Raw genomic sequence first — 25683 nt, forward strand, 5'->3', positions numbered from 1 at the left:
CAATCCAGCTTCCACAGACATCTTTAAAAAGTAATCATCAAGTGCTACAGCTCTTTTAGAATTTGTCTAGCAGGTTTTCTGGTCTTCCCGGAAAACCCCCCACACCAGTCAAAAAAAAAAACAAAAAAGTAATCATCAAAATATGTTCCAGAAGTAGAAATTGGGAGACAATGTTGCTTTTGCACACTGACCTTTTATAATTTAAAAATCACCCATCAGTATAAAATGGCTTTCCTGGAATTCAGAAGAAAGAAGCACTTAGAGCACTGGTTCTCAACCTTCCTTATGCCACGACGCTTTAATACAGTTCCTCAAGTTGTAGTTACTTCCGCACCCCAACCATTGCTACTTCATAACTGTAATTTTGCTATTGTTATGAATCAGGCAACCCTTGTGAATGGGTCATTCGACCCACAGGTTAAGACCTGCTGACCTAGAGTATTCCATTGAGATTTCATCAGTGGAGAACATGAAAACAGGTGATAGTTCATCACTTCAACAAAGCTAAAAGTTAACTGTTGACCTCTTCTCTCACCATACACACACACACACACACACACACACATACACTAAAAAAATGCAAAGAAAGAAGTAAATAAGATGGCCTACAACCAGATTCTAATATTATCCCATGCAAAAAAATTGAGGGAGCACATTCAATGCATGTGTGTGTACACGTGTGTGCATATGTATAGGCACATGTATACATATATGGATAAATACATATACATATACACACACAAATATTCTTTTAAATGCTTCCTCCCCACCCCCCCTCTATCATGATCCCAATTCTACCTTAAATATCTAGCTAGACCAGAGGATGTACACTGGTACAAATAGGAACCGGAAACACAGGGAATCCAGGACGGGAAACACAGGGAATCCCGTGGAGAGAGTGGCAATACCAGGAGGCTGGAGGGAGGGTTGGGTAGAGAGGGGTAACCGATTACAGGGATCTTCATATAACCTCCTCCCTGGGGGATGGACAACAGAAAACTGGGTGAAGGGAGATGTCAGACAGAGTAAAATATGACAAAATAATAATAATTTATAAATGATCAAGAGATTATGAGGGAGGTGGGTGGTAGAGGAGCAGGGAGGGATGAGGGAAACAAGTGCACAGATGTGCTTTATACAATTGATGTATGTATGGATTGTGATAAGAGTTGTGTGAGCCCCCAATAGAATGATTTTAAAGAAGAAGAAGAATTTGTAGATTTGGGGAGAAGCAAACACGGCCCCAACCACTTGCTCTGTTTTCTTCTGTTCTTCACTTCATGCTTAGGAGTTTCCATCTTCTTCTTGGTTTTGCCCGTTTGCTTGCCTGTGGGGGTTGGGCCTGCTGGCCTGGCCCTGCTGAAAGAAGCTGCAAACTGCACTGCTTTCTGCTTCAACTTTGTCCAGTCAATGTAGTCATACTGGTGGTTCAGGATCCTGAAAAGACTACAGAATAAAAAGTTGCCTCGTTTGGGAAATGGATTGTGGTAGCAATTTGTACAATACTGCTTGACATGGTTGAACGATGGAATGATGATATATGTATTGACTCCCAATTAATAATGAATTCAAATACACATTTTTAAAAGCTGCCTCAGTTTGTTTGTTTAAAAATTCCAAAGTAGTTCTTATTTGACATACCATAGCTAAAACATTGGAGAGACTATCATTACTTTGTTTTCAAACCATTGTGTTAAAATCGGGTAGGTGATTACTGTCTGCACATTATGTCCTTTAAATATAGTTTTAAATAAAAGTGTTTTGAGAATACAAGCCTTGACTTAATGCTTTTGGGGAAATGGCTTCAATCAAAAATCATTTTGAAAAATACTCAATTAAAAACCAATTGAGTGTGGGAAGTAACCTTTTAAAAAGATAAAGAGTGCGGGCATTTATGGAGGTCTAGACAAAGACATGTACATGCAAATATATATAGGAGGATGGGGAAATAGATCTATGTGTCTATATTTATAGGTTAAGCATTAAGGTGGCGGAAGGACCTTGGGCCTCTGCTCAAACACTCCCTCAATGCATGAATACTTTCTTTTATTAAATTGGAACTCTATGATGCTCACTCTCCCGACACAACGGCTGGAGCCAAAGTGGGTGAACAAGTAAATGTGGTGAAGAAAGCTGATGGTGCCCGGCTATCAAAAGAGATAGTGTCTGGGGTCTTAAAGGCTTGAAGGTGAACAAGCGGCCATCTAGCTCAGAAGCAAAAAAGCCCACATGGAAGAAGCACACCGGCCAGTGCGATCACGAGGTGCCAAGGGACCAGGTATAAGGCATCATGTAAAAAAAAAAAAAAAGATATATGTGTGTATATATATATATATATGTGTGTGTGTATGTATGTGTGTGTGTGTATACCATATTAAATGAAGGGGGAAGTGCAGAGTGGAGACCCAAGGCCCAAGTGTCGGCCAATGGAGATCCCCTCATAGAGGGGTTTAGGAGAGGCGATGGGTTAATTAGGGTGCGAGGTAGTACCGATGAAGAACACAGCTTTCCCCCAGATCCTGGATGCTTCCTCCCCCCAACTACCATAATCCGAATTCTCCCTTGCAGGGCTGGATAGGGTAGAGGCTGTACACTGGTACATAGGAGGGCTGGAGGCACAGGGAATCCAGGGTGGATTATGCCTTCAGGACCAAGGGTGTGAGGGGCGATGCTGGGAGAGTGGAGGGTGAGTGGGTTGGAAAGGGGGAACTGATTACAAGGATCCACATGTGACCTCTTCCCTGGGAGAGGGACAGCAGAGAAGGGGGGAAGGGAGACTCCGGATAGGGCAAGATATGACAAAATAACGATGTATAAATTACCAAGGGCACATGAGGGAGGGGGGAGAGGGGAGGGAGGGGGGAAAAAAGAGGACCTGATGCAAGGGGCTTAAGTGGAGAGCAAATGCTTTGAGAATGATTGGGGCAGGGAATGTATGGATGTGCTTTATACAATTGATATATGTATATGTATGGATTGTGATAAGAGTTGTATGAGTCCCTAATAAAATGTAAAAAAAGAAGAGGAGAAAAGAAAATGATTAGGGCAAAGAATGTACAGATGTGCTTTATACAATTGATGTATGTATATGTATGGACTGTGATAAGAGTTGTATGAGCCCCTAATAAATTGTTTTAAAAAAAGATAAAGAGTGAACATGTTAACTCTCTTGATTTCAAAAATATAGTGTTCTATATTTATGAGAATTATCCATGATACATTTCTGAGTGAAAAATAAAAACAGACAAGCCAGTTGCACTTTTCGTTTCATCTGAAACATAAAGTACAAGGAAAAGGAGTGTGGTCTGAAAAAAAATTGCTAAACCAAGTTACACCGATAGTGAGAAATAACTTTCTGTCCTTATTTCATAGATGGCAATATCATGTGACGCATTTTCAACAACTTACACAACTCTTCCACTTTGTACGCCGTTGAATTTTAAGAGTAACTTGGGCTGAATTCTTGTGGCCATGGATTAGCAGCATGGTTTGCAAATCATCAACTTAAAGGAAGAAAAATAAAACTAGGTGCCAAACAAAAGATTTCTTCAAAAAAAGAAAATCATATCTAATCAATATAACACGCATCTTTGAAATGCTGTTCTTTGATCATGTATTCTTGGGTTGCTTTTCTCATGTAATCAAACTTACTCTTGTTCATGCTAAGAACTCAATAGAAAAAACTTGCACAGAAGTTTGCTTTTTATAAGCGTGGGCTCCTCCCTATTTATACCTGTAAAGCTGTACAGCCTCAGAAATCCCGTGAAGCAGTTCTTTATCACATAGAGGTTTGATGAGTCTGAATCCTCTTGAGGGCTAGTAGATATTTTTTGTTGTTGCTGCTTCAGTAAATGATGTTGATGAAAGAAACTATTTACTAGAAAAGTGATCACTCTGAACCCCGAAGGCATCACTTAAAATGTCCAGTGTCTCAGCCAAAAGTAGACAAATGTTGTGAAAAAATAAATCAGAAAAATAAACTCTCGTTTTAAAATCTTTAAAGGATGTAAAGTCTCTACCAACGGCAAGAATCTAAATCTAGGCCAAATGGCGAATGATTTTTTTAATGGTTGGTTAGATGCATTTTCTTTTCTTTTGAGGAATAAACAAGAAAAATCGGTTAAATATATATCACAAACTTTATTGACGATGTAAACTAAGAAGCAGATGGGTTGTGCACAGTCTGCTTAGAAGCCAGCAGGAGAGTGTTGCGTCTCAGGGTCTTCTTGAGAAACAAGCTGAGCGATTCCTTCATTCCACCCAACAAAGACACAAAAAGAAAAAGAAACTAGCTGAAGAGAGACTACTTGTTTTGAGATCGGATCTTCACTACATGGCAAGACAATCCAATTATTAGGGTTAGTCAGAAACTAATGCTACAGGTGGTTTCAGTTTTTATAATTGCATGGATGTTTTTCTAAATAAAGCATATGTGATCAGCAGGTGGCTGCAGATACATTCTCTCAGTAACACACTTGTTTTTGTCGAGGTAGAGGGTCTTCAAAGCAGTGGCTTAGGAAGGGATCTGCTGGGCCACTTAAATTCAAACTAGAGAGGTCACCTCAGAAATGTGTAGAGAGTTTTGAGGGCTCGTAGGGTCGAACTACCCAAGACTAAATCTTTTCTGGAGCAAAAAGCCTCATCTTCCCCCCATAGAGGGGTGAGTGCCTTTGAACTGCTGGCCTTCCAGTTAGTAGGCCAGCTTCTAAACCCCACTGCCACCAGGGCTTGTCTTCAACTGAATGTCAGTGAGTTTGGTTGTTTGGTTGGGTTCTTTGGGACTTCAATGCGGCAATCTTAATCAATTTTCTCAAAGGATACGGGATGATCCATGGAGCTTATTAGGAAGAATTTGAAGAAAACGGAAAACTACATCAAAACAGAAAAGTCCAAGAAAGTTGCTCCTGAGGAATTTTGTTGAAGGTAGCAAGAACTACAAGAAATTCCTTAGGAAATCTTATCCCACTCACCTTTTTAAAAGCCATTCTTACCTCTTCCGACTTCTTGTTCATCGCCTGGTTCCAAAGACTATCTCAAAGGAACTGGATTTGTGGGCCTCACAGATGGCAAAACGGCCCTTTTGAGGTGGTATAAACAAGAGTCCAGAATCCTTCAGGGACTGGTCTGATGACAACCCCACTTTCCAAAATGCAGACACCTCGATAAGGCAACTCTAGAAACAGCAGCCTCACAAGTCGTGATACCTGTTTAATTAAGGTTTCTATGACTCTGTGACATTTTTAAACTTATTTTCATACAGCCCTGCTGATTTCTCCTTCTGCAAGGCAGTATGCTTAAGTCAGATGGTGAATGCCAGTTTTTCAACCTGAACCAACTCGCATGAAACCATCGCCTGTGTCCTGACTGCTCCACAGCAAAAACCGGAGAGGACAGTGACGGCATCTCCTCTCCGAAGCTTCAGGAAACTGGACAAAAGATAAGGAGACTTCCTTGGGAAAAACTGAAAAGTCCTGATGGGTTGGGTTTTGTTTTTTCTAACTAAATAAAGTTCTAGAAAGAAAAAAAAGTTAAGATGAACACGAGCTATTTTAGTCTGAGTTCACTGATGTAACATTAGGTTGACCTCTATAATACTACTTATTAGAAATGTTCATACTAACAATCATAGCTGTAATAACTGTTTGCCATTATAATTATAAGTTGGCCCAATGCATCATTCAGGCAAAGATTTTGGACGAGCATGATCCTCCCCACAAGCTGATACCGCATGCATCTATACACGTCCAATTAATCACATAGTTGGGAAACTTAATTTTCAAATGGCAATTTCAGGACCCAAAGTTGTTTAATTCATTTTTTTAAAAATGCTTCAGAGTACCAAGTCCAGAGCTATCCACCAAGTGACAGCACGACTCTGTTTTTAGCATGATTGCATTTGGTGTTTGGCACAGGGTCACGGCCACAGAGGGAGGGAGGAAGACATGGTTAGGGGCTTACTTCTTGCTACCAGCTCACAGGCAGGACATGTCTGTTAAAATGACACATCACCTTTCAGGGGAAACATCACACTTGCTAAAGTTATTTTTTTCCTTCTCCGTAGCAAAAAGTCCAATTCTGACACACAGAGAAATTCACAATGTCTTCCATATGAATATTCAAAAGGATGCACGTCTTTTGAAATTTTAAAAGAAAAGTTTTGTTATCATTTCAGTGATAATCACTATATTTACTGACACCCATTGTAGGTTCTATGTCGGCTATAAAATGTCATCTCAAGGCAACATGGCAAAGGAGGTGCTTTCCATTTTATAGATGGTGATGTTGAAAAGCCTTTCTCAGGACAAGGTCATGGTAGACTAAACGAGCTTCCATTATAAAGCAATCGCTAGAGTCCGGTGGTAGATGTGACCATCCACTGATCATCTACTCCAGTCCGGCATTGTTCTGAACCCTCTACATTGGTTTCATGTAATCCTCACAAGACTGCAGGATGAATGATAACAACATTAACGATGCGGGAATTGAGACTCAGAGAGTTTCAGGAAAATGCCCCAAATCATACAGCCAGGGAATGGTCACTTAGCAGGGTTACCAATCTGGACTTCTTGACCCTGAAATGCTCACATTTCCTCTTCTCCAAAATATCTCCGTGAACCGAAAACTTCTATCTACTGCTCCATGTCTTTGTTCATGCTGTGTCCCCGGTCCAGAATGACTAGTCTAAGTCCTATTCAGTCTTCAAGGCCGAGCTCAGCTATTACTTCTTCAATCTCAGCCCACTCTAGGCAAAATGTTCAACCATAGCACATGCTTTTGTACCAGGCCAATACTTATCACATAGTATCATAGTGACTTGTATGAATTTCTCATCATGTGACCTCTAGAGACACAGTGAGTCAGCACTCGGGCATGGGAAGGTAAGAAGACCTTGAATACAAAAATGTTTCTTATTTAATTTTGAGTCTCCAGTACATAGTACAAAGCTGGCACATACTTGGCATTCATCATTATGGGTACGTCATTGACAGACCCAATAATTCACACCAGCATATGATCAATTGAAAAGACTTCTAAACGAGTGACAAAACCAATCCTTCTGATTCCACTTGGGAACCAATTTAAAATGTTCTTTCTTACGGGTATTATTTTTATTTCTCTGTTTTTATGACATCCCCAAGAGTGAATGCTACAATCTCTCCACTGTTTCTACTTATGATTCTTCTAACAGGCCTTTCTTACCTCGCCTGTACATGTAGCCTCTGGCCAAGAAGAGTCTGCCTTCCCATATTTTACAAATACAAAGTAGGATTTTTACAAAATGTGTCTTCATTTCTCCTGCTTCCAAATTTTTAAGCTGCACAGGCCTTGGTCTTGCCAGTGAGAAATGCAGTGATTCTCTCTGGGCATGTGCTGGCCCGGAAGGAAGCAGCAGAATGAAAAATGGTGCTTGGCTTAACCCTGCAAACAGAATCTTTAAAAAAAAACATTTGCAGTGGTTTACATTTTCAAATCAATTACTAATGCTTTGTTTTCCTGTAAGGATATAGATGACTATCTTGCTTCCCATTTAACCAATGAGGAAAATGAAGGTTAGAAAGAGTCCCTTAGTTGGCCCATGTACTGAAGTAAACATTTACTGTGAGTCTAGGATTCAAACCACACATTTCCTCTTCCAGCCTGCACTCAACCCAAGACCAAGTTTTCATAAAACAGATGGCAGCTGTGTGACTTTCTTTATGCAGAGAATCAGGTTATCCCTTTAAATAACTCCTTTTCTGCTATAGAAGTGACATTAATCTAGAAATATTCAAAAAAGATTATATGCAAAACAGGCTAATAAAAAGATCTGACTGTTTTTTTCATTTTGTTTTTGAAGTCCATACTGAATAGGAATTGTCACAGATCATTGGCAGTGCTGGCTGGACAAAGAGTTACCACTTTCTGGTGTATAAAAACAGAGCCTGTATTCGAAATAGCTCAAGAAATTTCCCATCTCTGAGAGGCAGGCTCATAGCCAGATATTTAAGAAAGAAAAACACACTCTTGGAACACGAATCTTTACGTATCACATAAAGCGTGCATGGGCACGCACACATGTACACTTTAAACAATTGCTCAAGACTTCCTAAAATATCCCTTCAGCACCCAGAAGGTATACACATTTTGTCAACCAAGATCAGCTGTCCTTTCCTCATGCAGGCTGTCAGAAAGGGTAAGCTATTTACCAGTAACAGGGCTGCATGAGAAGGCTCAAGATGTACTGTAAACAGGGGTGCCAAACAGAGCAGATGACTCAGAACTGATTTCAGAGTACACCCTGGTAGGCTGAACTCGGTGACTACAGCTGGTTATTTGTCAACGCTCTTTTAAAAACAGATTGGTTGACCTTTAGGACTATAACTAGTTATTTTCTAAATCTCATTCCTTATATTCAGCCTTCTCGAGGAAGAAGACATAATCATTGCTGTTCGCTGGGGTAAACTAGGATGACCATTGTTGGGAACAAGGAGTGAGAGTGTGAATAAGGACTGAGGTAAGACCCACATTCAGAAACAACAAAGGAACAGGGGCAACCCGGCCTGCCAGAACTGCCAGCAGGCACGGGAGTGTCTCCCATCCAGGTTGTCAATAAGTCCTGGGGGTGTTTGTAATTCTTTTTATTGTCAACACTCAACAGTACTGAGTCATTTCAATATCAAAGGATAGTGACCAAAACAATTCCAAAAGTTAAAGGCAAAAAATCCAGATGTCTCAACATGCTTCCTCAAAGACAGTGTTTAAAATAACGCATCAAAACATAAGAAGAAAAAAACCTGCCTTTATGAACAACAGCTGAGGTAGTTAGTCTATTGTGCCAACCTGGCCAATAAACACATGTGGGGTTAATGGAAGGGCAGAGGATAAATGGCTCAGTGAGCCTCACCTTTCTAGTTCTCAGGTCTCTCGCTTTGTGATGGTCGGACCAGGATGCAGCTCCCTTAGCCAGTTTCCTGCTTTACCTGGCAAGGGTCACTTCCTGCAACACATCCCTGAGGAGAAGTCCCATGGACCTACCCCAATGCAGCCCTGGGTGCTGGAGCAGCCGTGTGGAGACCCCTGCCAGCGCTGAGATGCTTACACGTTCATTGATTCAGCTTTCCTCCTGCAGTAGGCATCATTGTGTGTGTTTCATGAGATGGAGGAGGACTTTGTGGATTGGTGTTGGACATGAGGGTTAATGGGTTAATGTTGGACTTGTGGGCTTGGGCAGCACTGGGTTGGGATGTTTTCTTGATGCGCACTTAACTTTTATATAAAACTCTCTCTTATACATGAGTTTCTGTGGATTTGTTTCTCTAAAGTACCCAGACTAACACAACAGCAATAATTAATGGATTTGTTTCTTAACTGCCATGGGGCCAGAATCTGCTGTCACATCTACTTCTTTCCATTCCCTAGAAAATAAAAAGAGATACTGAACTGGAACAAGAAACTTCCCCTCCCCATTTATAAAACTTTCTGATATCACCATGAATGTTATGAAAACTGTTCTAGGGGACCAAAACAAAAATCTATAATTTTTTTAATTAATTGAAATTATTTAATCTCAGCTTGAAAATTATTTTCTTTTGTTAATAGTTGGCAAGCATATGCATTATGTAACAGTTATCTACTTGTTTTTAATAAAGCACATCTGGAAAGAAAATTTGCATACTTTTGTCAGGCTAATCTTCAATCCAAAAAAGAAAAAAAAGGAAAGAAAGAAAACCAATCTAGGAAAATGTAATGCAAACAAGAAGTTGAAAAATAGATAGCTTTTCTGATTTAAAACAATTTTTCTCTTTTGTCATTTACTGGTGAATTAGACACATAGTTAGTGTGATAATTTACATATCCAGTAAGTCCTATGATAAAATAGTGAGAGGATCGAATATTTAGAGTTACACTTCCCCGTAAATACATTGCAGCACTACTGGAATGGTGAGTAATGAGGACATTGTTTATTTAGCTTTTTTTCCCCTTAAAAATGTCCATAACACTGACTTTTCGTAGTGATGTAAAGGTGACTTGTTTGTTTATTTTGACATGATTTTTTGGTTTTGATGGTGGCAGTGACATTCTGTTGAACAACATATTTACTCTCCAAATGCCTTGCAAAAGTCAGGCGAGGTAAAAATAATTTTATGGTTGGGGGGGGGGGTCACCACAATATGAGGAACTGTATTAAAGGGTTGCAGCATTAGGAAGGTTGAGAACCACTGCTGTAAATGAAATAATTAAGTATGCACCCTTTCTATCAGACTTTCCTAACTTAATATCCTAATAGTAATTTGAGAGATAATTTCATAGTGCAGCATTTCACTGTCGTTGGCTCTTATTCACTGCTATATGGCATTCCATTACTGATGGGTACTTGTTTCCATGTTTAGTCTATTATGAAAAAAGTTGTTAGAAACAGTCCCTTGTCAGTTATATACAGAGAGAAATTTCTCACTCTTGAGACACACTATCTTTAATAATAGCAGATAAAACCAAAGTGTTTTCTAAGTTGGTTGCGCCAGTTTCCATTCCCAGTTCCTCTACATCCCTAGCAACATTTGGTATTTCCAGCCTTTAGTGTTAGCCATTTGAGGCAGTTATTTATTGTGTCCACCTGGCCAGTAAACACACGTGGGGTTAATTGAAGGGGGGAGGGATAAACAGCTCGGTGAGCCTTGCTTTTCGAGTTCTCAGGTCTCTTGCTTTGTGATGGTCGCACCATGGTGCAGCTCCCTTAGCCAGTTCCCTGCTTCAACTGACAAGGCTCACTTCCTGTAAGACTTCCCTGTGGAAAAGCCCCATGGAACTACCCCGATGCAGCCCTGGGTGCTGGAGCAGCCCTGTGGAGATCCCTGCCAACGCTGAGATGCTTACACGATCACTGACTAAGCTTTTCTCCTGCAGTCAGCATCATTGGGTGTGTTTTGTGAGGTGGAGGATGACTGTGAATTGGTGTCAGACATATGGGTTAATGTTGGACTTGTGGGCTTGGGCAGCACTGGGTTGGGATGTTTTGTTGATGTGTACTTACCCTTTATATAAAACTCTCTTATACATATGAGTTTCTGTGGATTTGTTTCCCTAAAGCAAACCAGACTAATACACCATTCTAGTGGGTGTGTACTGGTATCACTTTGAGTTTTAGTTTGTCATAATCTGATGAGTAATTAGGGATAGTGTGTTCATTAGCATATGTATGTCTTATTCATGAAGTGTATCCTGTTATGAAATGACTGTAGAACCCGTTTGCCCATTGCTTCTGTTGGTTGTAGTTTTCTTGTTGATGTGCACGAGTGGTTTTCATGTTTGTGATTTAGGCCTTTTGGTGCTTTGGTTGTCCCAGATATCTCCAGATCTGTTCACTGCCTTAATGATTTTCTCTTTATGTTTAGAAGCCCCTAATCTTGCTATAATCAAATTCATCAATCCCAACCTTTAGACATTTTCTTAAAAATGTTTAAATGCTTAATAGTCGTTCCTTATTGTCCTGAGTCTAATTGTGTGTTGAAAACTCACAAAGGCAGTTTTACTTCTCTGCTAGAGGGTCAGAACCTACTCAATGGCAGGGAGTTTGTTTGTTTTTTTAATTATCTAAGGAGTTTGGTTGGCAGTATGGATAAATGCTCAGCTACTGAAAGGTCAGTGGTTCTAATCCAGCAACCACGGTGAGGGAGAAAGATGTGGCAGTCTACTCTTGTAAAAAGTAAAGCCCGGGGTAAAGGGAAACATTGTTCAGTGTAAGACATGGGAAAATAGTAATTCATAAATGATCGAGAGTTTGGCAGGGAGGGAGAGTGAGGGGAAATAAGATGCTGATACCTAGGGCTCAAGTAGAAAGAAAATGTTTTGAAAACGATGATGGCGAGGAGGGTTTAGGAGGCCTGGTAGGGCTTGATCGGGGGCAATGTAACCGAGACGAATTACTGAAACCCAAATGAAGGCTGAACATGATAGTGGGACATGAGGAAAGTAAAATAAAATAGAGAAAAGAACTAGGAGGCCAAGGGAATTTATAGAGGTCTAAATACAGGCATGTACATATGTACGTATATTGATATATGACAATGAGGAAATAGATCTATTACATTTTTCCCTTTTAAAAATCATTCTATTGGGGGGTCATTCAACTCTTATGACAATCTATACATATATCCATTGTGTCAAGCACATTTTCACATTTGTTGTCATCCTCATTCTCAAAACATTTGCTTTCTACTTGAGCCCTTGGTACCAGCTCATTTTTTCCCCTTCCCTCCTTGCTCCCCCTCCCTCATGAACCCTTGATACTTTATAAATTATTATTTTGTCATGTCTTACACTGTCCAATGTCTCCCTTCACCCACTTTTCTATTGTTCATCCCCAGGGAGGGGGTTATAAGTAGATCCTTGTAATCGGTTCCCCCTTTCCACCCCACCTTCCCTCTACCTTCCTGGTATTGCTACTCTCATTATTGGTCCTGAGGGGATTATTGTCCTTGATTCCCTTTTTTCCAGCTCTTATCTGTACCAGTGTACGTGCTCTGGTCTTGGCAGATTTGTAAGGTAAAATTGGAATCATGATAGTGGATGGGGAGGAAGCATTTAAGAACTAGAGGAAAGTTGTATCTTTCGTTGTTGCTATACTGCACCCTGACAGGCTTGTCTCCTCCCCAAGATGCTTCTTTGAGGGGATGTCCAGTTACCTACAGATGGGCTTTGGGTCTCGACTCCACACTCCCCCTCATTCTCAATGATAAGATTTTTTTGTTCTGGGTCTTTGATGCCTCATCTTATTTGGACACCTCATGATCACACAAACTGGTGTGCTTCTTCCTTGTGGGCTTTGTTGCTTCTGAGCTAGATGGCTACTTGTTTACCTTCAAGCTTTTATGACCCCAGGCGCTATATCTTTTCATAGCTGGGCTCCATCAGCTTTCTTCCCCACATTTGTTTATGCACCCGCTTTGTCTTCAGAGATCGTGTTGGGAAGGTGAGCACCATGGAATGCCAGTTTAATAGAACAAAGTGTTTGGCATTGAGGGAGTACTTGAGTAGAGGGCCCATGTCCATCTGCCACCTTAAAACTAAGCCTATAAATATATGCACATAGATCTATTTTCCCATCATCATATATAAATACATTTACATGTTTACATGCCTGGATTTAGACCTCTATAAATACCCTTTGTGTCCTAGTTCTTTCCTCTATTTCCTTTTACTTTCCTCATGTCCCACTATCATGCTCAGCCTTCATTTGAATTTCAGTAATTCCTCTTGGTTACATTGCCCTTGATCAAGCCCCACCAGGCCTCCATCACCCTCCTCGCCAAGAATTTTGGATCACTTGTTGCTCCCTTGTCCCTCGGTTTGTTAACACCCACTTCTTTTCCCATGCCTCCCCCTTTTTTTTTCTCTTTTTTTATATTTTATTAGGGACTCATACAACTCTTATCACAATCCATACATATACATACATCAATTGTATAAAGCACATCCATACATTCCCTGCCCCAATCATTCTCAAAGCATTTGCTCTCCACTTAAGCCCCTTGCATCAGGTCCTCTTTTTTTTTCCCCTCCCTCCCCTTTCCCCGCTCCCTCATGTGCCCTTGGTAATTTATACATCGTTATTTTGTCATATCTTGCCCTATCTGGAGTCTCCCTTCCCCCCTTCTCTGCTGTCCCTCTCCCAGGGAAGAGGTCACATGTGGATCCTTGTAATCAGTTCCCCCTTTCCAACCCACTCACCTTCCACTCTCCCAGCATCGTCCCTCACACCCTTGGTCCTGAAGGTATCATCCACCCTGGATTCCCTGTACCTCCAGCCCTCATATGTACCAGTGTACAGCCTCTGTCCTATCCAGCCCTGCAAGGGAGAATTTGGATCATGGTAGTTGGGGGGAGGAAGCATCCAGGATCTGGGGGAAAGCTGTGTTCTTCATCGGTACTACCTCGCACCCTAATTAACCCATCTCCTCTCCTAAACCCCTCTATGAGGGGATCTCCATTGGCCGACACTTGGGCCTTGGGTCTCCACTCTGCACTTCCCCCTTCATTTAATATGGTATATATATATATATATATATATATATATATATATATATATATATATATATATATATACTTATATACATATACACATACATACACACACTTATATCTTTTTTTTTTTGCATGATGCCTTATACCTGGTCCCTTGGCACCTCGTTATCGCACTGGCCGGTGTGCTTCTTCCATGTGGGCTTTTTTGCTTCTGAGCTAGATGGCCGCTTGTTCACCTTCCAGCCTTTAAGACCCCAGACACTATCTCTTTTGATAGCCGGGCACCATCAGCTTTCTTCACCACATTTGCTTATGCACCCATTTGTCTTCAGCGATCCTATCATGGAGGTGTGCAGTCAATGATATGATTTTTTGTTCTTTGATGCCTGGTAACTGATCCCTTTGGGACCACTCGATCACACAGGCTGGTGTGTTCTTCCATGTGGACTTTGTTGCTTCTGAGCTAGATGGCCGCTTGTTTATCTTCAAGCCTTTAAGACCCCAGTCACTATCTCTTTTGATAGCCGGGCACCATCAGCTTTCTTCACCACATTTACTTGTTCACCCACTTTGGCTCCAGCCATTGTGTCGGGAGAGTGAGCATCATAGAGTTCCAATTTAATAAAAGAAGGTATTCATGCATTGAGGGAGTGTTTGAGTAGAGGCCCAAGGTCCTTCCGCCACCTTAATACTTGACCTATAAATATAGACACATAGATCTATTTCCCCATCCTCCTATATATATTTGCATGTACATGTCTTTGTCTAGACCTCCATGAATGCCCTTTGACTCCTAGCTCTTTCCTCCATCTCCCTTGACTTTCCTCCTGCCCTACTACCATGCTTCGTCGCCACCTGAGCTAGAGTATACCTCTTCTCTAAGCAACCTTACCCTAGATCATTTCCCACCAGGCCTGCCACTCCCCCTTCTCTACCATTTGGGGTCCCATGTTTTTCCCTTGTCCCTGGGTTTGTTAACACCACTTCCTTACCCCCCCTACCCCCACACCCCAAGTCCCCCCAGAACTGTCAGTCCCGTTGTTTTTCCTCCAGATAGTTCATCCAGCCTGTCCTATTCAGACAGACCTGTGGAGACACTAACATGCACGAAAACAAGACAGAGGAAAACAAAGCAAAAGTATGCAACCAGACAACAAAACAACAAAAACAAACCACTGACAAAGAACAGAACAAAACAGTTCACAAGAGAAAAGCTTGTAGTTAGTTCAGGGATTGTTTGCTGGCCCTTAGAAGCGTTTTCCAGTCCAGTCTTGGGGCACCACGCCCTGGCCCCAAAGTCCACTTTCAGCATTCCCTGGGGACCTTGCCACTCCATTCCCTTGCTGTTCCACTGCACTCCCCCAGTGATTTGCCTCGGTGTGGTGGGATCAGGTCAGGTGCAATTCCCATACTGTGTCTCCGGTGCAGTCCCCTGTATCGCCTTTAGTCACTGATTGGCATCATTTCTCATAGTGGAGCCAGCCATGTTGTTCTCTCTGTGGACTGGCTGCTCTACTCAGGAACATCATCATCACGGCCTGGTGGGCCAGGCTGTGCTCCACTCTCTCCTCCTGCCCCTTCATCTTCTCCCGCCCACACCTCCCTTTTTACAGGTTTTCTAAATCTAAGTTCAATATTCTTCAAATAACCTCGCATGTTATTAGGTTGGTTATAACTCAAAGCAAGCCTGTTTAGCACAAAGCACAACCCTGCCCAGTCCTTCGCCTTTCTCACAATCGTGGGTATGTTTAAGCCCGTTGTTGTAACAACTGTCCAAATCCATCTCTTTACGGGTTTTCCTTTTCAGGAATCCTCTGCTTTACCAGGTATGATGTCCTTTGCTGTTTCCTGGGGGGGAAATGTTCCAAGTCCACACTTACTTCTGAGAGCATTCTGACTGTACTTCTTTCAAGAGAGAGATGTTCATTCTTCAGGCAGTCCATGATATATTTCATATACTTTAACAGCACCGTGGTTAAAATGCAACAATTCTTCTTTGCTTTTTCTCACTCATTGTTCAATTTTGACTACAAATGAGGCAACTGAAATATCATGGCCTGGATCAGGCACAACGTGGTTATCAAAGTGGCAGGTGTGCTGCTACACATTTCAAAGAGGTCTTATGCAGCAGATCTGCCCAATGTATTATGTCATCCAACTTTTTTATCTGCTGCTTCCATGGGTATTGATTGTGGATTGGGTATAATGAGCCCTTGGCAGCCTCAATCCTTTCTCCATTTATAATTATGTTGCTATTGGACGAAATGTGAGGACTGTTGTTTCCTTTTGGCAGAGGTGAAATCCACCCCGAAGGCTGCAGTATTTGATCTTAGACTTAGAAGCCAGTATTTAGTAATCAGAAGAAGAAAAACTTTCTCTTAGGGCAAGTTTTATTGTCATGAGGCAGAAAGAACAGAGTCAGGGGTTCATTCTTTCTTTTTTTTTTAATCAGGTGAAAACCACGTAACCTAACATCTCAAGCATTTTTGCTTGTACATTCCACTGACACTAATTACCTTCACCTTCAAGCTACAATCACCACTGTTTGTTTCCAAATCTTTCATCACACTTAGGAAAAACACTAGCCCCCGATCTCTCCCTCCCCAGATTTCCTGATCACCACTATATTGTCTTTGGTGACATTCTCTACTTTACCTTGTTGGTTCTAATGGCCACAGCGATGGTGAAACTGAACTTACACACCAAATTCATGACAAAATGTTTTTTTAAGAGCTTCATGGGTTGCAATACCAATGAGAAATGCTCAGGGTTGCGTTGTTTACCAGGAAAGGTTACAAAGTAATTTAAGGTCTGCAAAGAAATATACACAGCCCTGCCCCCAGAAGAATTTACTATAGAGGAAGGCAGTGAAGCTGCAGCCACAAGAGAGAGACATGTCTGATCAGAGCACATGGGAGCAAAGGAATGGGGGTGGAGAGAGAGTGGAGCACATCCTGGCCCACCAGGCCTGGAGGACAATATTCCCGCTCTGAACAGCCAATGCACAGAGTGGACCAGATGGCTGTTCCCACTATGAGACATGATGTCCCTCACTGATCCATGGCCCTGCGGGGGACAACACTGGAGACTCAGGCGTGTGACAGAGCGTGCAACAGAGCAACTGGGGGAGCAGAGCAGGGAGATCCCAAGGGAGTGTAAAGGATAGACTCTGGGGCCAGAGTGTGGCACCCCATCAGACTTGACTGGAGGACATGCCTAGAGTTCAAAAATCAGACCTTGATCTATTTACAGGTTTGTCTTTCTTTTTAAATTTTTAAAAAATTTTTCTTTCTTTTTTTAAATTGATTTCTTCTTTTCTGGGTCATTGGTTTTCATTTTTGTTGTCATATTTGTGTTCTCTTTTGTCGCTTTGTCTTGCTATGCCTTGTTTTTTTGGTGCATATTGTTATCTCTGCATATTATCTAGATAAGATAGGCTGGATGAACAGTCTGGAGGAGAAAACAACTGGACCAATGACTCTGGAGGGACATGGGAGGGGGGGGGCAGGGGAAAGGAGGTGGTGTTGACCAACCCAGAGACAAGGGAGCAATAAGTGATCCAAAATTAGTGGCAAGGAGGGTGTGAGAGGCCTGGTAGGGATTCAGCAAAGGCAATGCAACCGAGAGGTTACTAAAACCCAAATGAAAACTGAGTATAATAGTGGGACAGAGGAAAGTAAAAGGAAACAGAGGAAAGAACTAGGAGGCCAAGGGTATTTATAGAAGTCTAAATACAGGCCATATGATATAAATATATTTATATTTGATAATGGGGAATGATCTATGTGCATATATTTATAGCTTTAGTATTAAGGCAGCAGATGGACATTGGACCTCAATTCAAGTACTTACTCAATGCAAAAACACTTTGTTCTATTAAATTGGCATTCCATGATGCATATCTTCCTGACAAGATCGCTTAAGACAAATGTGTGCATAAGCAAATGCGGTGAAGAAAGCTGAAGGTACCTGGCTATCAAAAGATATAGCATCTGGGGTCTTAAAGGCTTGAAGGTAAACCAGCAGCCATCTAGCTGAGAAACAACAAGACCCACCTGGAAGAAGCACACCAGCCTGTGTGATCACAAGGAGTCAAAGGGATGAGGTATCAGACATCAAAGAACAAAAAATCATATCATTGTAAATAAGTAGGAGTACAATATGGAGACCCAAAACCCTTCTGTAGGCAACTGGACACCCCCTTACAGAAGGGTCACAGGGAGGAGACGAGATAGGGTGCAGGGTAGCAACAATGAAACATACAACTTTCCTCTAGTTCTTAAATGCTTCCTCCCCACTCACTATCATGATCCCAATTCTACCTTACAAATCTGGCTAGACCAGAGGATGTACATTGGTACCGATAGGAAGTGGAAATACAGGGAATCCAGGACAGATGATCCCTTCAGCCTGTGGTGAACATGGTGATACCTGGAGGGTAGAGGGAAGGTGGGGTAGAAAGGGGGAACTGATTACAAGAATCTACATATAACCTCCTCCTTGGGGGATGGACAACAGAAAAGTGGGTAAAGGGAGATGTCAGACAGAGTAAAATATGACAATAATAATTTATAAATTATAAAGGGTTCATGAGGGAGAGGGAGTGGGGAGGGGAGGGAAATGAGGAGCTGATATCAAGGGCTCAAGTGGAGAGCAAATGTTTTGAGAATGACAATGGCAACACATATACAAATGTACTTGACACAATGGATGTATGTGTGGATTGTGATCAGAGTTGTATGAGCCCCCAATAAAATAATTTTTTTAAAAAGAATTAAGAAAGAGGGAACCCATCATTAGATTGGCTATATCGCGCCCCCACCCCCAAAGGGGATGAATAACAGAAATGTGGGTGAAGGGAAACAATGAACAGTATAAAATATGAAATAATATATAATTGATCAAGGATTCACGAAGAAAGGAGAGTGGGGGAGGAAGGGGGAAAAAGAGCTTATACCAAAGACTCAAGTAGAAAATGTTTTGGAAATGATGATGGCAACATATGTATAAATATGCTTGACACAGTTGATGTAGAGAATGTTATAAAAGCTGTAAGAGTCCCAATAAAATTATTTTAAACAAGAAATGTCCAAAGGCCATACCATGTTGAAGTAAGCCTCAACCTGAAGGCATTCAGTCCAAGCTCTGTGGATCAGCAAATCCAAAAGACAAACTCACTGCCAAGAAGTCAGTGCCAACTCATAGTGACCCTGTAGGGCAAGGTAGAACTGCCTCAGTGGGTGTCCAAGACTGTTACTCCTATAGGAGTAGAAAGCCCCTTCTTTCTCCTGAGGAGCTGCTGACCTTGTGAATCACAGCTAAACTAGTAACCACTATGCCACCATGGCTCCTCTTCAGCAAATAAAATCCCTGAATTAGGTCCCAAGAGACATCCCACTCCAATAAGCTTCAGCCCAAAGCTCTCAGCTCCACTTCTGTGAGCCAGCAAGCCTAACTTCCAAACTGAAGTGCCCAGAAACACCCCACTCCACAAGCCAACCTCCTGCCCCAAAATACTCAGCTTTGTTTGCTTTGTGGGTTGAGACAAGAAGTCCACCGCGATTCTCTGCTCTTAACAACTGGTTCTGCCGCTCGTTCTCTGGGGTTACAGCAATCAAGTCGACCCAGGAAGTTCACTGCACAGGAATCTTGGGTCCAGAGATGAGCTTCATGCCATGCTCTTGGTGGTAATGAGACCCCTCTTCCTGTTTCTCAGAGGGCTCATTATATAAGCAGTAGGATGGTGCACGAGAGAACCCTGTTTGCAATTACTCACAGGTGAATCCTATCAACATCTTTCCCCATCTTCTTACCGGACCCATGCAGGAAACAGTCTCTTGGTGGGAATTAGAGTCTTTGGCTAGAAGACTCAAATTGAATAATTCACTACCTCAGCTACCACTAATGAACTTTGGTCTGTGTGCATACTTGACTGTTCTGAATTTTTCACACAAACAGCATCGTACTATATTTGTCTTTATTTCAAGCAACATAGTGTTTTCAAAGTTCACCTTTGTCTGGAATCAGAATTTCACATCTATTTATGGCTGAATAATTTCCCATTGTTTATATATACTGTGATAGGGTTTCTTGCACCAACCTGGGTGCCTAGAAACATGTGGGCATAGGTTAGCCTGTCAATCAGGTCCCAGCTTGATTGGAGGGCAACGAAGATAAATGGCTCACTGGAGGCTTGCCCCTGCCCCGCCGCCCACCTCCTTGCTTTCACCATCCTGTTGTCAAGCCATATGGGGCCAAGCTGAGACCTGTGAGAGCCCTGGAGATGTTTACACCACCATAGGATCCACAAGCATGTGCACCTACTGACCTGTGATCTTCCTACATTTTGCATCGTTGTGTGTGCTTTGTGAGTCAGAAGAGGGATTTGTGGACTAGTATCAGACTTACAGGCTTACTGGACTGGGCTGGGATGTTTTCTTACTATACGATTTCTCTATGCTATAAAGCTCTTTCTTACACCTATATGTGTCTCTGGGTTTGTTTCTCTAGTCAACCCAGCATAACACATATACTCACAGTCATCTAGTGACCCGGTATATAGAACATCTTATTTATTCTTTAATCTGTTGGTGGAAACTTGGGTTGTTTCCACTTTGTGCTTATTGTGTGTATGTGGGGGGTGGGGTGGAGAATGCTGTGATGAACATTGGTGTATGTGAGTCTCTGACTCCATGTTTGTAATTATCTGGGGTCTGTACCTAAAGTGGAATTTCTGGGTCATAAGGGAGTTCTATGTTTAATTTATGGAACTGCTGCCAATTTGTTTTACATCAGCTGTATCATTTTACTATCTGCCAGCAGTAGATAAGGGTTTATTTTATCCAGATCCTCACCCACGCTTGTTATTTTTCATTTTTCAGATAATAGCTATACTCGCTCACTGCCATTGAATCAGTTCTGATTCACAGCAACCGTATGGGTTTCAGAGACTTTACGCAGCCTCATCTTTCTCCTGTGGAGTACGCAGCCTCATCTTTCTCCTGTGGCCCGGCTGCTGGGTCCAAACCACTGGCTTTCTGGTTATCAGCTCGATATGTAACCCACCATGCCACCAGAGCCCCTTAATAGCTGTCCTAGTGGTATTGAAGGATGCCTGGTGAGTCATATGTTGGGAGGTCAGTAGTTCAAGACCACCAGCCACTCTCAGAAAGATGACTAAAGAGTTACGGTATTCAAAACTCATAGGGACAGTTCTACCCTGTCTTACTCAGAATCAGAATTGACCCTGTGGTGGTGAGTTTGGTTTGGGTTTTAAGTGGTGTTGAGATGTTATCTCATTGTGGCTCTGATTTCCATTTTCGTAATGCCTAATGACTTCAGACATCTTTTCACATGCTTATTGGCAATTTCTATAGCTTCTTTGATATATGATCTGTTCAAGTCCTCTGCCAATTTAAAAAATTTGTTTACTTGTTATGGACTTGGAGGAATTCTTTGTAGATTTTTAATACTAAACCCCTATGACAGCTATACTTTCCAAATATGTTCTTTCAGTCTATAGGTTATCTCTTGACATCTATTTCATTAAAAAGCAATTTAGACATCTGAGTGATCTAATTTTATGTACAATTGTTCACAGTACTTGTGATCCTTTTTTTATTTCTCTAAAATCTCTTGCAATGGTCACGCTTCCACGAGTTTCCTATTTCTTTAAAATCGCCCATGGTGTTTGTCCCCGTGCTAGAGACATTGCTGTTCACCAAATAAGTGACTAGAACAGGGGTGCTCAACACATCGATCGCGATCTACTAGCCGATCGCAAATGTAGTGCGGGTAGATCGTGTGACATTAAAAAAATAGACATAAGCCTATTATCAATCCCGCAGCCAATCAGTGCAATCGTAGGTGTCAAGCGCATGCGCAAACAACTGCGCTAAGTGCCGCAAAACTGACAAGCTAAGTTATCGCCAATTTTTAGACCTTGGTTTTTTTCCTCTGAAATGTAAGAAAGGGTATTAAAATGAGTGGGGAGCTGGACCAAGTAAGAAGACCAAAACGGATCACTTTCATACGGAATGGGAGATTTTGACACTACAAGCCAGCATTCCGCTGAAGTCCAGAGCCATGAACAGTTCTGGAACTTACTTGCAGAGGGAAAGTTCCCAAACCTGAGAAAATGTGCTTCCTCTTTCACTGCATTATTCGGCTGTACTCACTTATGTGAGTGAGTCAGACTTTTCCCACATAAAGATCAGTAAGTCCAAGTACCGTTCCACCATGACGGATGGTCATTTGGAAGTGTGCTTGAGGCTGGCTGTCAGCAGCTTCTGTTCGGACTATGCATCCCTGGCTCATTCCATTCACTGCAAGTCATCAGAGTCAACTCAGGTAATGGCAAAAAATGTCCACAGTTAATTGTGTTGTGTTGTGCAATATGGACTCATGTGGTTATGCAAGGTACAAAAACATACATTGTACATATAAAGTATTCTCAATGCATTTATGAATAAATGTAACAGACAAATATGTTTTATATTTTTGTAGTTGGTAGATCATTTTGACTTGATCATTTTATAAGTAGCTCGCATGCTGAGAAAGTCTGAGCCTCCCTGTTCGTTCCCCCCAGCCAAACTCTGAGCTACTCAGATGTCCAGAACGTTGGAGACTATACAGGAAGTAGATGGCAAGGAAGAAACTTTAAACTCTGCTCTGTTCTGAATTGTACTAAGTTCTCTCGATTGTCTAGTGCAAACACATCACTCCACATCACTCCAGCAGGATTACATTAGATGCCTTTTCCAATATGACAAAGATACGTTTGTTTAAATAACAACTGTAGTATTCCCCCAAAGGAGATACAGGCCATGAGAAAACGATGAGCAGAGTTCACAGCTGTTCATTTCAACAGTCAACAGTGGACAACTGGTAAGAATTCAAACAATTTTTTATTGTGTAAGTCTTGGATGTTGTTATTTTCCTAATAGCTTCCTTGTTCATGATGCAAATTTGATCTCTAAAAATAATTTTTCAGGAAAGATCCAGCATATGTTAGCAAAGACTTGGGCATTTGAAATATAAAGTGGATAAGATAAACATGTCCTAAAATCTTAGTATCATTAGAGGTTATTTTCTGAAATGATCAAGGCATTAACTCCATTTTCTCCTGTGATCCCTACCAGATTCTGTGTTGAAATTAAACATTTGTGGGACACTAGGACTGTTTCACTCACCTAGTTCAGACCCATTCCTGGTTTCTAAAAAAATGTTAAAATATGTAAGAAAGCAAAGAATTAACATTGTGAGCTCTAATTTTTTTTTATTTTGTGTGTGTATATGTAATGTACTTTTTTTTGTTTTTTAAGCTGAGGGAGAAGCACTATCTTTGGAAGAACTCCTTTGTGGACAAGGCCAGTATCTAAAATAAATAAAAAGCAGTATGCAAGGGGTACCCCCCAAAACACAGAATTTTTTTTCAAAACTATGTGTTTTTTTTTCTCAAAGCAACCTTATCACCTTCAAAGTACTCTCCATTACACTTAATACATTTGTCAAATCTGTGATTCCATTCTGGGAAACATTTTTCAAACTCATCTGTCTGGATGACTGACAGCACCTCCCTCGTTTTTTTTCTTCACCTCTTCTATGTCATCAAATCACTGTCCTTTCATGTCCCTCTTCATTCACAGAAACAAAAGAAGTCACACAGAGTGAGGTCAGGTCAGTAATGGGCACGGGGCAAGAGAGGCATGCTGTTTTTTGTCAAAAACTGGCACACTGAGTTGGCTGTGTGAGGAGGCGCATTGTGGTGGTGGCAAAACAGGTCCCCCATCTGCCACAAATTAAGTCTTTTGTGCCATACTATCAATGCAATCTTTTCAGAACATCTCAATTGAAAGCTTGATTAGCAATCTGACCTGGTGAACAAACTTTAAATGCACTACTAGTTGACATTTTCGTCCGTTCAGGAAATTGACGGATGTCCAGAATGAGGTTGGTCATAATCAACATTTCACCATTGTTGAATTCAGAAAACCACTCATACACTTGCATTTTTCTTATAGAGCTGTCCTGGTAAGCTGTGTTCCACATCACAACAGTTTCTGTAGCATTTTTTCCAAGCAGGAAACAAAATGTCCCAGCTGCATGCTGTTTTCAAATCAGCCATCACAAGAAAACCAGGATCAAGCAAAATTGCTTTTATAAAAAATTTCACTGTGACCAAAAATAATCTTCCCAGGTGACACCACTGGGTGCACTAACTCAGCAGGTTGTTCAATGCTTCCCAAGTGCAAAAAAAAAAAAAGTGTACTATGAAAACTTTGCTCTACCCAGTGCAATTCCAGGTTTTGGGGGTACCCCCTCATACTTCTTCTTAGAGACCAACATGAAAGAGATGAGAGAAAAGCAAACCTCTGATCATTTGCTCTCCCCTCATCAATACTGTGATTCTTTGACTAAACACAGAATATAAACTCTTGCACATAATGATTTACTCATGTTCTTGAGGATATAGAAAAAAATACTGAAATTAATATTCTGGGTGTAAAAAATTGAACACTCTATTTAACCACACCTCTCTCCTTCCTTCTTCTTTCTTTCTTTCTTTCCTTCCTTCCTTTTTAAAAAATCATTATATTAGGGGCTCATACAGCTCTTATCACAGTCCATACATACATCAATTGTGTAGAGCACATGTGTACATTCATATCATCATCATTCTCAAAACATTTGCTCTCCACGTAAGCCCCTGGCATCAGCTCCTCATTTCCCCCCTCCCTCTCTGCTGCCCCCTCCCCCATGAGCCCTTGATCATTTATAAATTATTGTTTTGTCATATCACACACTGTCCGACGTCTCCCTACACCCACCTGTCTGTTTCTTTCCTTCCTTTCAAAATGATTCACTAAATATTTGTCCTTGTCATTGTTCTAGACACCAGGGATACAGCAGTGAACAAATAATAATAACAACAATAATAATAGTTTTTTATTACAGTTATATGGTAGGAGAGGATGATAGTTAATACAGACCTAAATGGAGGGAGGGGGAAAAAAAAGAGGACCTGATGCAAGGGGCTTAAGTGGAGAGCAAATGCCTTGAGAATGATTGGGGCAGGGAATGTATGGATGTGCTTTATACAATTGATGTATGTACATGTATGGATGGTGATAAGAGTTGTATGGGTCCCTAATAAAATGTAAAAAAAGGAAAAAAAAAAAAAGAATAACAACAGGAAAAAAAATAAAGACCTAAACAATTAAGAAAATTACTTTTGATTTGATAAGTAAGTAGACATAAAGGAAAGGAAAGCTGGATAAGGATATCTATGTGTACGTGTATGTACATATATGTGGATATGTACATATACATTTATGTACATATAGACATAGACACACATATATATGCATGTTCTTTTGCAGAAAAAGTGTTAGAGAAGCCCTTCCTTGTGAGGGTGACATTTAAGCACAGCGCAAATAAAGTGAGATATAAGAACTCACAAAAGAAACATTAAGTGCAAAAGTGCTGAAGCGGAGAGTACTTGGCATGTTTGAGGACTAGCAAGAACGTCAGAGTTCCAAGAACCATGTGAGCAAGGTGAGAGCAGAAGATGAAATCAGAGAGGCTAGCTCATACTCACCATCAGTCCTCAGGGACCAGCAGAAAGTCAAATACATTGTTGGCTACAGGAGATTTGACTCCAATTCACGGTGACCCCACATG

General features: G+C 41.2%; 1 non-coding gene and 1 pseudogene across 1 annotated transcript; one reads left to right on the forward strand and one right to left on the reverse strand.

Moving 5' to 3' along the window:
- LOC142458554 (eukaryotic translation initiation factor 3 subunit E pseudogene) overlaps positions 1 to 25683 on the reverse strand; it is a 36516-nt pseudogene that overhangs the window by 3865 nt on the left and 6968 nt on the right.
- On the forward strand, positions 40 to 100 carry LOC142460464 (U7 small nuclear RNA). The gene has a single exon (XR_012786664.1). It is a non-coding gene; the product is annotated as a U7 small nuclear RNA (small nuclear RNA).

This window comes from Tenrec ecaudatus, chromosome 10, assembly GCF_050624435.1.
Source record: "Tenrec ecaudatus isolate mTenEca1 chromosome 10, mTenEca1.hap1, whole genome shotgun sequence".
Taxonomy (NCBI): Eukaryota; Metazoa; Chordata; class Mammalia; order Afrosoricida; family Tenrecidae; genus Tenrec; species Tenrec ecaudatus.